The following is a 16985-nucleotide window of genomic DNA, read 5'->3' on the forward strand; positions in this document are numbered from 1 at the left end:
CTAAGACAGAATGTGTGTCTGAATGTGAGAGAGGATAAAGGAATGGTGAGGATGCAAGGAGTAGAGGTTGCGAAGGTGGACGAGTTTAAATACTTGGGATCAATAGTACAGGTGAGCGTGGAAGAGAGGAGAAGAAGACAGTACAGGCAGGATGGAGTGGGTGGAGAAGAGTGTCAGGAGTGATTTGTGACAGACTAGTACCAGTAAGAGTGAAAGGGAAGGTCTACAAGAGGGTAGCGAGACCAGCTATGTTATATGGGTTGGAGACAGTGGCACTGACAAAGACAGGAGCTAGAACTGGATGTGGCAAAGTTAAAGATGTTAAGATTTGCACTGGGTGTGACGAGGGTGGACAGGATTAGGAATAAGTATATTAGAGGATCAGCCCAGGTTGGAAGGTTTGGAGACAAAGCCAGAGAGGCAAGATTACACTGGCTTGGACATGTGCTGAGGAGGGATACTGAGTATATTGGAAAAAGATGCTAAGGCTAAAGCTACAGTTTACAGGAAAAGAAGAAGGCCTAAGATGAGGTTTATGGATGTGTTGAGAGGACATGCAGGTGGTTGGTGTGACAGAGCAAGATGCAGAGAACAGGAAGAAATGGAAACAGATGATCAGCTGTGGTGAACCCCAACGGGAACAGCTGAAAGAAGATGATGATATGCAACTATGTCACTTTTCAAAAATATGTTTATGTTTAACAAAGATGTTTACAGAAAATTATCTTTAGGAAGAAATCTGCAGTGTTTTATTTCTGATGTAATGACAACTCAAGAAACACTGTAGACATGTACTGCATTTCAGTACTGGAAAGGTCATATCTACCTTTAATGAAAAGAGTGTACGATGTAATACACCAGACTATCAAATGTCTACAAGACCCTGGATTCAGTAGCTATGTACAGCAAGCAGCATCTCAATCACAATAACAGTTCACAGTAAAGCTTTCAAGGAATGAAACAGACTCTGGTACAAAATGCACCTTTTTAAGTAGTTACAATCTTAGGGATTTGAATGGAACTCTGCAGATGGCAACAACATACGGCCATTGTCAGTACAGGTAGTTTTGGTGATGGCACCTTTCCAATGATAAAATGAACCTTTTACGAAGAAATATACAATAATGTTATGCAATAAGTTAATACAACTATATTTTAGATGTATCCTGCTTTCTTCACCATAAGCAGAAAATGTACATCTCCAGTGAAAACTACATATGATGCAATAGGTCAGACATCACTGTCAAAACACCCGTAAAACCATGTAAATTCAGTAACTGTATATAAAAAGGCAAAACCTTACATTTTGCAGTAAAAGCTTCAAGTAACTTATTGTTGTTGTGTCTTTCGGCTTTTCCCGGTTAGGGGGTCGCCACGGCGCAAGTCCGGTCCACTGATTGGTAGTTTATTTTTACATGCAGAGTTACCAGCCCTGATGCACAACCTTCAACGAAGGTACGCCCATTCATGCAAGTCTCCACGCAAAAGACGCTCAAGCTGAGAATTGTACCGGACAGCGTCTGACTGAGGTGACAACGCTACCGAAGCACCACCACTGCGGATAAAAGTTTCAAGTAACTAAAGTGCATTTTTACATGAGTGCTCAAGACTGCCATTCTCCCCTTAAGAATTGCTATTTGATCCTTAAGGATTTACATGCAACTCTGCTTCAACCGGCCACTGACATGGTCAAGACAGGGAGTTTTGATTTGATGACGGCATCACTCCAGTGACAAAACTCACTTTGCCCGGAAAATGCACAAAGATTTTTTTTTCACTATAATGGTATAAAAACAGTGTGTGCGCATAAATGTTGAATGAGTGATTCCATACTTGCCAATCAAGACTGAACTGCAGGCTTTCGGTCAGTTCAGCATCTAATGCATGCTTGGGCTAACAGCCCCTTCCTTTTACCCATAGTGGATTGACAACTGGCTTCCTCTCTGGATTTCAGGTGTGCCACTCAAAAATGGTGCACAGTAAGAATAGCTTCATCAATGAAACTGTGAAACGCATCTCCCAGAACAGGTGGGTTGATGATGGATCTGCTCATCCAGCTCAATTACTGTCATAAGTACACAACTGTCATATCTGGTACAATGAGATTCATCCCTGTCAATCTACAGGACATATTCCCAAGTTCATCATCCTGAGTAGCCATTACAAGAGCACACCTCTGATCACTGTAGGTGCAAAGGAAGACCTAGACTAGATCATATCTAGCTTACACTGTAGCGAAAGCATTCAGAGAAAACCAAGCAGAAGCCACACAAATACTACTAAAAAATTGATTTTTTAAAATGCCCAAGAGGTAACCATTCCAGACGAATGGTGCATAATAAAAAATACAGCAAGACACTTCACTACCAGAACTCGACTCAGTAAATTAACTTTTGTACCTCTGGAACCCTATCTTTAATGGAAAGTTGGGAGAGCAATAACTGTAAATCCTGAATGCTTTGGGTCTATCTACATAAATCCAAAGCTGCGTCCATCCATGTTAACACAACACATTCTCTATTTGAGCAGTTAGGGAAGAATACAGCAAACTATGAGCAAGGCTTGTCAAATGGTAACCTTAGGAATGAAGGAAAGATTAGTATACAATGGCAATCAATATGCAGTAACAAGTGGGGGGGGGGGGTAATATATTAAGACCATTTTACATATTCTTGTAGCACAAGTAACAGCAACAAAGCGTTCTACAACAAATATTTCAGACAGCCCTAACAGCAGGATCAAATGGCGGGAAGGGTTAACTTCTTTAAAATTAAAACCCCATGGAGTGACAGGAGGACTTGATAAGAATTTCTTAAAAAGCTTTCCAGACTTTTAAGTCAGTCAAACAGTTGCAGCTTTTTTTTTTTTTTTTTTTTTTTTTTTTTTTTTTTTAACAGAAACATCTTTATTAAATGATCATTTTTGCCATTTTTTTTTTTAACAGAAACATCTTTATTAAATGAACATTTTTGCCACAAGCAACCATATTGACAAATGAAAATAAACCACATCAACAATTGTAACTGCAAGCATTATATATCACTTATAATCTATCCAGACACTGTCAGATACTACATAGCTCATTCAAATTCTGCCCTCCTTTAATCCTAATTACCCCTCCCCCATGTAGTAGCCACAATTTCATTTTTTCTATGTAATTTGCTCCTGCCCTTTTCTAAGCATCTTATTTCCAGATGATAGTCTGTTACTACATTCACTGCTTCTAGTACAGTTGGTCTAGACTGATTTCCATTTTCTGATAATTGCTTTTTTGGCAGCCACCACAATTAGACTCAGCAAGGCCTTACTAGACAATTCTGATTCTGTATCATAACCAAAATAAATTAATTTCTTAGTTATACCAATTTGCTCACCCAGTATTTATGATAGAGCAGCCTGCAGGGATTTTTTTTTAAGTCGGCCAACTCATTAAGCTCCCAGAAAATATGTTCACTATTACCCCTTTCTTCCTCAACACACGTTATTCCAAGGAAAAATGATTTTGTATAAAACATACTGATATAAACACTTCCAAGCAAAGATCCTACATCATCTAGACTTTGTTGCATATCTGGGAGATTTTTTATTCATGAATTGCTTATCCAATCTCGCTTACCAATCTTAACCTCCTCAGATTGATTTTATAGTTATCATGCAATATTTTATATGTTCTAATTATTCCTTAGTAGCAGCTTTTGTTCTAGAGTCTACTAAAAACTACCACAGCTGGTCTTTTACTTACTATTCCACAATATCTCTATTTGCCTATACTCTCCTATCAATCCTTGATATGGAAGGCAATCTCTAGCATGCAGTCCAAATACATTTTTGGCCTCCTCCTATTACCTTTCCCTCTCTATTTGCTCCTAATACCTTGGTTCTTTTGACATTTTTGTCCAACAAACTCGAGTCCCCTCTTGCCTGTTGGACGTATCCGTAATTGCATTCATCACTATCAGCAGAATCTCCTTTCTCCATTCCAGTGTTGGCTTAGTTCTTAGAATACTTTCTGCTGCATTATGAATATAATATTCTGCATGGTTATTTTTCTCCTTACAGCTCTGCATTCAAAATCCAAGTATCTCCTTGCTTCTACAGTTTCCTTCTGTTTCATTACCATCCCTTTCTACTTTGGATTATAGTTTTCTGCTTGTGTTATGTATAGGAGTCTGAACAGTGGAGCTCTGAATAAACCCCTTAAATAAGGTAATCCCAAACCAACTTGTTCAACTGGAAGAATCAATTTATTCCACTTGACTCTTGCAATCTTCCCCTCCCAGATAAAAACCTTCAGCTGTTTATCTACAACTTCTCTGGTTGATAATATGCCTGAAATGTACATAACACTAAAGGGACTAAATATTTAGCCGTTTGTATCTTGCTATCCATATCAATAAAACACAGCTTCCAAACACCGCTTCCAATTTCTCAGTTTTTGTATTATATTTTTAGTCTCTTCCCACATATCCTTACCTGCGACAACAGAAACCTTTCAAATCCATACTCCCTAGTACTTCATTTTATCATATCCCCATAAATATGGATATTGCTGAACCAATTCTTGTGTGGTTACACAAGTTACAGCTATTGCCTTTGTTTTAGCTTCATTAATGCTGTATTCTGAAAAGTTGTGAAACCATCTCAAAACGCTCCACAACACTGAAATGTCCTTTTCTGGTTTTATCAAAGTTTGGGCAGCACAGTGGTTAGATTGTCACCTCAGAGCAAGATGCTCTACAGTTTGATTCTTGGCTGGGGTGCTTTCTGTGCAGAGTCTGCATGTCCTCCCCTGCATTCACATGGGTTTCCTCCAGGTGCTCTGGTTTCTTCCCACATTCAAAAGACATGCGTCTGCAGGCTTTTTCCCTGGGCGTCTGCTGAAAACAGGCTGTGTCACAGATGGACTTTTCCAGTAAACAAATGTTAAATAAAATATTTACAAATAGAGACACCTTTTCTTGATTGCAATATCAATCACATCCTTGAATTTCCGAGTCCCTACTTTCATTGCCAGTGGTTCAAAATACAATGCAAACAAAAAGCAAAGAGGACACTCCTGCCTAGTTCCTTTGCTCAAACAAAAATAAGAGAGGAACCCACCCACTTCTGATCCCTCATATATACTCAACCATATCATTTTATCAGGGAATGCAAATGCTTCCATTGCCGTGCTCAAACTCACTTTACTCTGTCTAATGCTTTCTCTGCATCAAGACCCAACAATAGTGGCATTTTCTTAGTCTGCTTTCCTCTGGATCATCAATGTTCTGTTAATTGTCAAATGTTTGCCTCCACACTGATACATATCCATCAGTTTTGACATCACCTTTGCCATTCTTTTAGCCACTACAAATACATTATAATCATGGTTTAGGACTGAAATTGGCCTGTACGAAGTTGGATCTGAAGAGTCTTTACCCTCTTTAGGTATTACAGCCACCACTACTTTCTTCCAGGATGTTGGTGCTTCTCCTCCTCCTAAAATACGGTTAAACAAAACTTTCCAGATCTTACCATTTTTTTCCCTTCCTAGTTTCCAAACTTCCACAGGAATACCATATATTCCTGATCTTCCTGTGGACTGGTTATATCACCATTTTTAAATATAACCTCCTCCCATATCCTGTTAGTAATTGACTGATCTACCTCTAACCTTGGCATATTTAATTCTTCTATAAACATTTCAATTTGGACTGGATACCGATTCCATTGTTGAGACTGCTACTTGGACTTCTGTCCATAAGATTACTAAGCATTACAAACTGGATGTTGTTTCTAGTGCAGGAGCTGGCTTTGCCAGAACTATCCTGCATGGATTTTTTTGAGGGCTATGCTGGGCCTTCCTCCTCTGAAGGCTATTAATATTCCTTAAGACCAAAACAGTGTGGCAGACTCTTAGTAAGTCGATAACACAGGCTTATGAGTGGATGCTTCACAGAGATGTTTTTGGACATGGTTCACTAGTAGGGTACTCCTCAGGTAGATCTTTTTGCCTCCCCTTTGAACAGATAACTTCCTCTTTCTTGTATCAGAGTTCCAAGCCTGCAACAGTGATCTAAAAGGCCAAGGGAAGATTGATGACAGACCAGTTGTATTGTGAGTAGGTCCACCCTGTGAGGTAACTTATGGTGACTGCCCTTGGCTAGGTGAAGAGGGAACCAATGCTGTCTGTGCTGTGTCACCAGCAGGATATTGGGAATGTCTTGCACTACCTTGAGCAGGACTCTCAGCATGAGAAAAAGGGGAGGGAAGTTTTGGATAAACATCCCTTCCCAAGAAAAACACAGGGCATCCACCTTCCATGCCAGACGCTTAGAACTCCGAAGAAAGAAAGAAGTTGTCTGTTAGAGGGGAGGCATAAAGGTCTACCAGAGTACCCCCCTACTGGTGGACCATATCCAAAACAATCTCTGTGAAGCATCCATTATTAAAGCCTGTGTTATGGACCTGCTATGAGAGTCTGCCAAAATGTTTTGGTCTGAAAGAATAAAAACAGCCTCAAGAGTCACCTGATACTGGACAGCTGGATCCCAAACCTGAAGAGTTAGCCTGCAGAGAAGCTAGGGCCATGCCCCACACAGCCTGTTAACCTACCACACCAATGTGGTGTTGTCTGCAAAGTTTTTGAGAGGCCCTGGAAGAAAGACAAAATGAAAGGTCAGAAGAACAAGGAGCAGAGTTCTCATCTCTTTGATGTTAATATGGTCTGCACTCTACAGTGCCAAAAGAATCACCCTACCTTGCATCTGAAAAAAAGTTCCTGCAAGGGGACTGTGGGCTGAGGGGGAAGCCCTGGTTTGAGACAGCTGACAAGTCCACCACTGAAGCTCTAGTCTAAAGAATGGAAGAACAGGAACCAGAAAATCTGAAGGATGACAATGTTGGAGCCAAACAGACTTTAGGAACCAATGCAGCTTCCTTTTATGGAAGCCATAAATCCCAGATCTCTTAAATTCTCTGGCTGTAACAGACCCGAGGAAGAAGGGATTGAAAAAAGGCAATTAGAACAAGAGCCTTGGGTAGTGCAGGGAAGCCAGCATTCAAATGGTCTGGAGCCTGCAACAGAGAAAAAACATGATCCTGAGAAGGAATCTGGAAGAATTTTTTGAAATGTATCATAAACCCTAGGCTTTGCAAAAAGCAAACAGAATAGTAAAGGTGGTGAAGCAAGGTCTCTGAAGAGGAAGCCTGAATGAGGTCATCCAGGTAAGGAAAAATGCATCTCCCTCATCCTGCAAAAGGCGATCAAGAGCGAGGCATTTGGTGAAAACCCTTGGGGCAGTACAGTGGCTAAAGGCCAAAGCAGAAAACTGCAAATACCTGAAACAGGGGATGGAAAGGGATGTGAAGATGAGCATCCCTGAGATCCAGAGAGACCAGGAAAGCCTGAGGAAGAGGAGGAGAAAACGAGTCTTAAGGGACAACATTCAAAAGGAAGGTATCATCAAAAAGGTGTTGAGCTGAGAGGTCCAGAATGAGCCTCCAGGTGCCTTCTTTCCTGGGAACCATACACCTTCTGGAATAACCCCCCTTCCCTTTCTCAGGAGCCAATACAACTTGAATAGTGCATGAGACAAAAGGCCCTGAAGTTCACCCTGGAAAGAAAAGCAGCTGATCCTGAGGAGGTTGGAGAATGCCCAGAAAGGGAGTAAGGGATTTCCACACAATGAAATATCCCTGACAGATGAACAGACCCCCAAGAATCCTGAGTGACCCTTAACCAATTGGGAAGGGAATGACAGGGATAAATGAACCTAACTTAGGATGGAGGCAAGCAAACAGATGGGCATCTGGTTTGTCTGAAAAATTAGGTTTCTGAGTAATAGTCAGAGTAGAATTAACAGAAGGAGCCCGTCTAGACCACTTTTTCCCTTTGGTAGGAGGGCCAGACTGTCTACACAAAGGCAAGCTTAGAGGGATAATTCTCCTGAAATTTAGGAATAGGGGAAACAAAAATGTACTTCAATTCTTGCAAGGCCTTACCCTATTGTTGCAGGGATGTAAAAAGCTTAACTGCAAAACCCAAAAAGTTTATTTTTTTTTTATCAACAAGGGGCATATCCAGCAACTGAGCCTTAATATTGTTAAGCAAAAGGCTGGAGGTGAAGCCAAGAGGTATACCTCAACACAGAACCAAAAGCAGCAGCTCTAGAAGCATCAGCAGCAACATAACTATATTTAATAGAATGGCAAGACACTTAGGAAGAAGGTCAGAGAGATCACTTCTCAAGCCTATTAAGTTAAGACACACCTGTCACATGGGTCAGATAATTATCAGACCGAAAGGCCAGGGTAGCAGAAGTATACATTTTCTTGCCCAGCCATTCCATGGCCCTACTGTCCTTGTCGCAGGGAAGCAATTTAGTAGAAGGCAAGAGCTTGGAAGGTTTGTCAGAATAGACAGACAACAGAGGGATCAGCAGAGCGAGATCTGTAGATAAACTGTAGTCATCGGGCACCTTATAAAACCTGTCAGGTGTTATAGGGGCTTGAGGTTGGGAATCAGGACCCTGAGAAGCTGCTGAAAAAGAGTCAACAGGGCAACTAGGACCACAGTAACAGCAGAGGGCTTAGGGGACTCCATCTGGAGGCGTTCATGAATACCTCTTCTGTATGTCAGAAACCTGAGAACTGTCCTATTTAACAAATTCCATCATACGATAGCATTCCCAAAAGAAAGTTCCTCAAAGGGAGACTCAAGGGCTAATGGAATCTTCCTCCTCAGAATCAGTCCCAATGGAGAAGTAATCAAGAGAGTAAACCAAGGACTCTTCCCGAGTCCAAGTCCTCATCAGAAGACTCCTCCTCCTTTGACCTATTAAGAGGAGTAGAAGACTGGGGGGGGGGGGGGGGCAGGAAGAGAAACTCCCTGGGAAGGCTTCAAGGCCATGAGTGCATTAAACATCCCCTGTGTAAAATCCTGCCATTCATAGTGGGGATCTTTGGGAGCAAGGGAAATGTGTTCAGTTTCTGCTTTTTCTTTAGAGAGATGTCAGCTATAAAGACCTTACGCAGTCTGAACCCTTGCCAACAATCAATATAGTGGGAATCTCATCCCAAGCAAGAATCTTCGGAATGCCCCTCAGTTTCTCTGATATTAGCAGAGGTTCCCCCTCAACATCTGCAATGGACATCTGCAGAGCCTAAGAGGCTGTGCAAGAAGATGGATCCATGCCAGCATCTAACAGAACCAGATGATCCTCCGGGCTTTCACCAGTCTTGAGAGAGATGTCTGGGGAGGCAGGACAGCAGCTGAATCAAACCCAACATTTTGCCTTCTTGGTAGACAGCTGCCCCTTGGAACAGGATGATTCTGCCATCACAACCTGCACCAACAACTTAAGATGTTGGTTCTCCAAGTAAGACAAACAAGGAGGCGAGAAGACTACGTAAAGTCTTATGGACAAATGCTTGAAAATCAAGCAAGTAGTATGGTCGTGGGATGCACCCCAGCAAAAAAAAAAAAACACTGCCTGTAATGGTCCTTATGGGGAATCTGTCTTCTACACTGACATTTTCCCTTTCTGGATGACATGTAACCTCGCAAACCAAAAGAAAAATAAGACAATAAAACACTGATGGAGCACTTATCTGAAAATGGCTTGATAACCATCACAAACGAAGGAACATTCAGACTGGAGGCAAACAAGTTCTGAGGTATGTACACCCATATGTTACCTTTATGCCATACGCTGTGAGCATACATGTGATGTATGACGTCCTTAAAAACCTAAAGGCTTTAGTATACTGACAGACTTTGGGCTGCCCTAGGAAGTGGATCTAATTAGCAAAAAACACATAGTGATGTGGAAGGACATCCGTAATTAAAAGTTTAGAAGTGGTAGGCAAGTAGCTAAGTCAGATACAATGTCATTATTTTTGTTGGCAATTTTACTGAAAATAGTTCTGGAATTCATGTCTGCAAATTATGAGACCATACGCAATGATACCTTGCGAGTACGAAAAACGTACTACTTCATAACAATGACGGCTAAATGAAAAACATTTTCTTGCCTGACAAGAAAATATATTTTCCACGTTCTCTGTGCAGAATCACCAGTATAAATCACTTTTGTTTCATCTGTATTTATTAACCATTAAAGGCTACAAACATTAAGTGGTTTGCTCAGAAGCACAAAGAAAACAAAGTCTAACAGGAAACAGCACAGTCTAGTCAGGCCCTTGCTAAAATTTTTATAGCAACATGAAGGTACAAACTTTTATAGCAACATGAAGGTACAAACTTGGTGGAGAAAAAGTTAATCATAAATGCATACGATGGTTACCTGTTCCAAAAGTGTTACTCATAAGCAGCATTAAGGGGAATTCACCAGTTACCTACTGAAGTTATTAAATGAGCGAACAACCTCAAGTACGTCAGAAATTCCCTCATTTCTAGTTCGTGATTTTCAACACAAAAAAACTCTCCATGTTTTCTCCCATTTCTTTTTTATTCTTTCTCATCATGCAAACAGGGATGTCATGACAAGCTAATGCAGTTAAAATTCAACAAACAGTGGAATGGACCATCTTTTTCAGATAGCAACATACATGGGAAAACTCTGACCAATACCATCAGCCAATGAGGACAAGCAGTTTGAAGCTACTCTCTCTCTACAAACAAAAAATAAATATGTTTGGTTTATTTTATCAATTTTTGTGTGTGGCTGTTCTAGAAATTACTGAGGCAAACTCCTCACTGTAACATCCTCTACAAAACAAACTTGTTTATGAATTTAATCTAATGTTCCACAACAGGTTTTACAAAAAAAAAACAGCAGAAGACTGTCTCCCAGAGTAATCTTAACAGTCTTTCTACCATATTTAAAAGTTATGTTACTCATTTACAAATATGGATCCAGTAATATGTCTGGATGGAAAGAAACATTTGGTACACAAATTTTATAGGAGGGCTTTTAGCTCTACGCACTGGCTTATCCTCAAACTTTTCACCTATCCTTGGGCAAAGCTCCTTGGTACACATATCCTCTAAAAAATGCATTTCAAGGGCAGGCCATCTTCATGAAACTATTGCATGAAGCAGGTTTTCAATCTCCCTCCCTTAACCCGACAACAATGCTGCACCTTTCCCCAAAATTCCTTTTCAGTTCTAAACCAACAACCTACTCACTAATAAAATAATGCATCCATAAATTCACTATCCCCCCCCCCCCACCCCAGGACATTCCGTGGGCACTAGGTCTTTCATTATGCTCGGTATAAATCCTCCTGACAATCTCTAATCTCCTACTGCACACCTAAACAACCTGTAACCCCTCAAGAAACTTCCAGAATGGAGCCCATTATTCCAAAATGCTCAATGAAGTACTCCAAAATGGATCTGTGCAACCTCGGGATCATGTCCTTTATAACACGCCTCATAATTCTATTGCTCTCTCTCAATGCTCGACCGCACTGCATACCACTATTCAGTCTGAAGGGTGATTATAAAAGCTCAGAACCTTTTCCTCCCCTCACTAACATTGTACTTTCTATGTCCAAGACCTTAGCTGCTATCCAGCAGACTACCTTGCAACTTGCAATAAATCATACGGGACGGTAGCTCCCCATCATTAAGTGGTGACACAATCTTGTTTTAAAAGTTTTATTTTGGAACTTGGTTCGCTCTTCAGCTGTAGTACATCATTTGGAATTCTTCACATGCACACATTCAGACAAAAGAATGAAAACTGTAAACTGTGCTGTGAAGTCACCTGAGCCTTTTATGACCTCTGAGTTGTCATGTGAAGTTGGGGAACAGCATAGTAAAAAGGAGTTTGAGCATCTTTGCCCACTGTAGGCAATTTTTTAACATTCACTTACAACTGAGGACACTTTATTTAGCATTTGTTTACCAGTATGACTAAGCAAGCTCCTTAGAGCAGAGAACCGGGGGGGTGGGGTGGGGGGGGCTCCACACAAGATCGCAAGAAAAACATACAAATAAATGTTCGTAAAGCAGTGCAATGTGCACACACACACACACACACACATATATATATATATATATATATATATATGCACACATATATACTTAGCAATACTACAGTACAAGATTACAAAACGGTACAAGACTACAAAACAAAAAAATCAGGTCTGTCAAAATACACAGAAGTTTGTTTTAAATACAAAAAAAAATAGTGGTTAGTAGAAAGTATACCATCGGTTAAGTATATGCTTTTAAGAATAGTTTATAATTGGGCAGATGGGAAATGAAGTAATTAAAGATGCATAAGAGTAATAAACTTGACTTAAGAGTCAGGGACAGAAAACATGACGACAAAATACTGGAAGTAATACTGTACGGTTAAAAGAGAAAACTCAGGAAAACAGGGGTGCCTTAGGCTTAGTGTATTTAACATTAGTCACTTGGGTATAAATGTGTGACATCTAGAATTCAGTGGATTAAGTTTATTACTTTCAGTGTAATTAGATAGGTGTTCAGGATTACACAGTAACACTAACTACCAAAGTTCAGCAGTGAACATGACATCTTTCCCTAATCCCACTGCCAGGTCTCAAAAATGCTGGGCAGAAACAGCCTTTTCAATAAAACCTTCGAGACGTACAAGGCACAAGCTTCTGAGCAATTGTTGCCACCCTCTTCCTCTCAGCTGCCAAATTCTCCCATGCTTTCTAATTTTTCCACAGTCCTCCACTGAGGTAATCATTTGATGCTTTGCCTCCAGTGAGGTAATGTGTCAAAGGATTTTGTGAAGTCCAGATCCACCAGTCTCCCCTTTGGGATCAGTTTCTGCTGCAACAGTCAAAAAAAACTCGATAAGGGTGGACTAACATTATCCACTGTATGGATCCATGCAATAAACGCACCTACAAAACACTACTAGCCTGCACTACAAAATGCTTTAACCATTCCAATAAAAGAGGTGCACAGCTGACTCCTCCTTAGACCCTTCTTTGCAGAAGAGATCCTTCATTGCTACCATCCAAGCCTTCTGGCACCACTTTATACAAAATCTGCCAGTTGTTTGGTGGGAATAAAGCACAATATCAAATGCCTGACAAACACTTTCCTCAGGCTTAACACATGTAGCTTTGTGTTTTCCTAACACTGCTGTATCCAGAGTTAAAAGCGATCCGAGTAGTAGTGCAAGTTCCCATAAATGTCTTTAGTACAAAAAAAATGCTAAAATGAACTGCCAAAATTATATTTCTATGCTGCAAAAAACATTTTTACAGCTTCTCTACAAGTTGCTACACAGACTAGATAAAAATGACAATTTAAATATCGTAGAATAAGCAATAATTCCACATTTATTTGAAAGAACCAAAAAGGACAGTTCACGACAAAGGTTCTAAAGCAAAATGGTTAAACTCTGTCTGTGAAACTCAAGACATGGCTTTCAGTCGTATAAATTCCCTCTGTGTGATCATGAACAAATTGCTACTTCCTTGACCTCGAAGTCGTATCTGGAAAAAAAAAAAAAGATCTCTCTAGTGATCAGCTCTGTATAATGCAGTTATAAAGACATACATGCATGGATACATACATACACGCACAGACAGATGCAACAGAAAATGGGTTAGTTGAATAGTGCTGAAGAAAGATGCCGGTCTAGACAAACAGCCAGAGCTGGAACAGAAGCCCAGGTTCCAGATGGCCAGCTGGGGTGGTGGGGGGGATTAGCAGAAAGTACTGTAGCCAGGGAGTGGGAACTGTAGGTCCTAAAATAAAAATAGCATGACAACTGACAATACATGGAGTAGACAGAGACTGGTCTGCAACTGTTCCACTATGCCTCCATGTCCTCAATATGAAAAGAAAAAAAAAGTAGGCGAGCAAAAGACGAAAAAAAGCCCCCCCCACAGCAATGACAGCCCAGAATCCTAGACATACAAGACTCTGCCCTTAGGAAGGATATGGACCACAGCAGACAACTGGTATGAACCCTGGAATATGAAACTGGGGATGGAAGAATTGCTCAAAAAACACATACAGATATTATCTGACCGGTCATTAATTATAAACGGTTTCTTAAACATTAGCTTGTAACAGAGAACTCCAAGAACACAGATTAAGATGTCATTTATGACACCAATAAAAATAAAAAACACAAGAAACTAAACACTTTTGTTACTACAAATTATTAGCCAACCATTTTATAGTGTTTCACAGTCCAGTGGAATTGAGCATGGCTTCTTCTGTACTGACAAAATGCTAAGTGACCTAATGACCTGTACATGGTACAAACAAGCAGTTTAAAATGTTAAGACTTACTTGGCACTCTCACTACGATTCCTAATAGGATGTTTTATGGGTCTACCTCATTGATATAAGCCAAGTGCCTCTGTAAACATCTCGTACCTTTGCCATAATCAACTTTCAATCTGTCTTGATCATCCTCATCTCTCCAGTAAGCTGGACACTATCACTGTTTTAGTAATGTGTTCCACATTCTTGACACCATCACTACCAAATAGAATTTCTTAAAGTCAGTTCTGATGACCTCTATCTTTTCCCTTCAGTTCAAATCCTTTAATTCCTTAATGTTTATATCCCATTTTCTTCTTCTATGCATACCCTAGTCCTTCACCATCAGCATTATGGTTACTTTTCACTGTAGTGTTTATATCAGCTTTATGTCTGTTGTTCTGTATAACCATTACAATTGGGCACAGTGCTTCTGTTACAGTCTTTCCAATGTCTTGGCCAAGAGAGAGCTATCCTCAGTAATTTTGGAGTATACTCCCCTAGTTATTTTATACTGCGGTGGTGGTGCTGTGGTAGCGTTGTCGCCTCACAGTAAGACACTGTCTGGTTTGATTCTCAGCTAGTGCGGTCTTGTGTGGAGACATGCGTGAATGGGCATACCTTCATTGAAGGTTGCATCAGAGCTGGCAACTTGGTACGTAAAAATCTACTGCCAATTAGCGGACCGGAGTTCCGCTGTGGCAACAACTCCCCTAGTTATTTTATTGGCCTTTATCATCCTTTCACAATGCCATGTGTCAAACATCCCAAGAGTGATTATGATGTTCAAACCCTTTTCTACCTTCATAGGTTTAAAACTTATGAGCAAGTATAGTTTTCACGAATTCCCTATATACCAAGGTAAACAACCTTTTTTGTTTCCTTGTGAGGCTCATCTGCTTCCTATCCTCATGCTAAACCAGGCTTCCCTGCAGACTGATCCACCAAATTACTGCATCAATACTACGATAATCAGATAAGGCAATGCTACTGTCCAAAAACAGTGTTTTAACGGACACTAATCAGTTAAAACAGAACTAGGTCCAACAAACAACCCAGTACATACAAATTATTCGGTAAACAGACCCATCCCACTCACCCCACCCCACAAACACAAGCACAAAAGTTTAACCCTTTCTTAACCATCACAACATTTTAAACACCAACTCGCAAGCAACCCATCCTAACAAAGGAACTATGCATTCTTTCCACACAACAATGGACTGCAAAACACTATAAAATTACATATGCAGCTCCCATGAATAGACAAGCTCGTGTTAGTATACAGAAGAGTAGCTGATCCTTTGAACAGCTGTATCATGCAAGAGGTAATAATCTGTGACTTGCTCAGTGAAGTCTAGCACTCATCATCTTGCAAGCATTTCTACTTTGTTAGACTTCCTTTACTTACCGGTATTTAAAAAAATGATGGGAACTGCCTTGCTACTCCCAGTATCACGATCTTCACTCAGTGAATACTGAACAAAATTCCATTTAAAAAACAGACCTAGAATTAAATACAGCAGGGTTACACATGCTTTCATAACTAAAACATCAACATTAACCATAAGCCAAAAAGTTTTCAACTACGGACTTACATTTGTAAATATGACACCAAGCCAAGAGTCAAAGTGCAGAAGTATGAATTTTCTCAAGCAAATCCTAAAAAAAAATTAAAACAATGAAAATGAAAAAGGATATGGAAATTAAATTTCTATTACATGTGTATACATCCCCTTGGAAAGCCCTCAAAGAAAAAACACAAAGCAAAAAAATGACAGAATTAAGTAACAATGACAACAGCAAGACCACAAGTCTGCCCAACGGCCTTTTTATGACTTTATAGACTAACATCAAAAGTAACATGCAAATCCGAACATGAAATAGCTTACTTATTATTACTATTACAAAATAAGAATCAAGTAGTTTTTGGAATTTCTGTTCTCCTTGCAGAATCCTCACTTTCCTGTTCTAACATTTGGGACTAGAGCAAACTGTACTGATACCAAGTAGGACTTGGACATTTGTGTGGAAAAGGTAACTTCGTGCACTCTGCAGTGTAGTTACATACATCAGCCATTCTGAAACTAACAGCAACCATTCGGCATACGAATATCTACCAAAAGTGTTACAGAGCCTTTTCTGAGAAAACAAGGCTAAAGCACAGCTGAAAAATACTAACTAAATGCATCTTGTGTGTGTTTATGCATAAGGGGGCAGACATTGTTTAGTTAACCCAAAAATAAAAGCATAAAACAAGAACAAAGAGAAACTATCAAACTGTATGCACAGCACCACACAAACAGATCAGAAAATGTACGAATTAAGTAATTTTCATGCACTTCTATCCTCCTCCAGTTAAAACATTTAACTGATAAAAACACAACTGGAAAAATACCCCAAAAGGAGGTTGCAATACGAGATTCTCCCATCCAAAATGCAAAGACGTCAAGGAAAATATGGCTTTGAAGCAGCTGTGCACAATGTGCTTAGTAAATTTAGTGGAAGTACTGACAACAGGCAATAAATACATAACCCTTTAGCTACAGACGCAACCACCCTCAAGTAGAATGGGCAATGGCCAAGCTCTAATATCTGCTGCCACTGACAGCAATGGAAAAGTCACAACACAATCAAAGAGATGCAACTGACAAAAAAAATACAGATTAAGAATAAAATAACAGCAATCTTTCCCGTTCTCTGTGTCAAATTGAAAGAGGGCTTAAAGGAGCACCATGCGCTTTACTAGACACTACTTTCAACTAGGGTAGTC

The 16985-nt window shown here is 40.1% G+C and overlaps 1 protein-coding gene and 1 long non-coding RNA gene across 2 annotated transcripts in view; both read right to left on the reverse strand.

Moving 5' to 3' along the window:
* The window catches only part of LOC122790858, a 1163840-nt gene that overhangs the window by 484610 nt on the left and 662245 nt on the right, over positions 1 to 16985 (reverse strand). The window lies entirely within an intron of this gene.
* LOC122790863 overlaps positions 13248 to 16985 on the reverse strand; it is an 80813-nt gene continuing 77075 nt past the window's right edge. Inside the window, exons 2-4 of the long non-coding RNA XR_006363046.1 lie at positions 15811 to 15874; positions 15624 to 15719; positions 13248 to 13431 (exon numbers count right to left, since the gene is read on the reverse strand). This is a non-coding gene — a long non-coding RNA (uncharacterized LOC122790863). The remainder of the gene's footprint in view (positions 13432 to 15623; positions 15720 to 15810; positions 15875 to 16985) is intronic.

The sequence above is a fragment of the Protopterus annectens genome, chromosome 1.part2 (genome assembly GCF_019279795.1).
Source record: "Protopterus annectens isolate FY-2018-M chromosome 1.part2, PAN1.0, whole genome shotgun sequence".
Classification (NCBI taxonomy): Eukaryota; Metazoa; Chordata; order Ceratodontiformes; family Protopteridae; genus Protopterus; species Protopterus annectens.